This window comes from Peromyscus eremicus, chromosome 1 (assembly GCF_949786415.1).
Source record: "Peromyscus eremicus chromosome 1, PerEre_H2_v1, whole genome shotgun sequence".
Lineage (NCBI taxonomy): Eukaryota > Metazoa > Chordata > Mammalia > Rodentia > Cricetidae > Peromyscus > Peromyscus eremicus.
The window spans coordinates 174,127,511-174,128,118 of record NC_081416.1 but is presented as its reverse complement, the minus strand read 5'-3'; positions in this window follow the sequence as shown (position 1 = coordinate 174,128,118).

Below are 608 nucleotides of genomic sequence, written 5' to 3'. Positions count from 1 at the left end.
CTCCCTCCCGCTCTCTTGCAAGAACTCCTCCCAGCTCTGTGGCCCCGCCCCCAGCTCCCAATGGCCACGCCTCCTCTCAATGGCTCCTCCCTTAGCAGTTTCTCTAGCTGGAGCTCTCAGGCCCCACTCCCTCCCCAAAGCCCCGCCCTCCGCTGGCTCCTCCCTCTTTTCCTCCGGCCACTCTTCTGCTGGTGGTCTTTCCCCAGCTCCCCTGTGCCCACCCTCTCTCCTCCTTCAGCTCCTCCTTGTCTTCCAACTCACAACTACCCTGTCCCCGCCCCGCCCCTCTTTAATCTCCTCCCTCCCACCTCCTAGTGGTCTTTTCCCCTGCTCACTTGTTCCATCCCCTCCCCTCAGCGGCTTCCCCCTCCTTCAACCCAGTCCATCTTCTCCGCTGATTCCCCCGCCCCATCTCCTCTGTCCCCGCCCCCTCCCCTGGCCTCCGCCCTCCTCCCGAGCTGTACTCTCCTACCTCGCCTGTCTAGCCCCCCTCCCCGGGACTCCTCCCTCCGCCCCCCAGCTCCTCTGTCCCCGCCCCCTCCCCTGGGCTCCGCCCTCCTCCCGGTTCCCCTCCTGGCATCCCCTCTCCTCCCTCCTCCCTGCTCTCC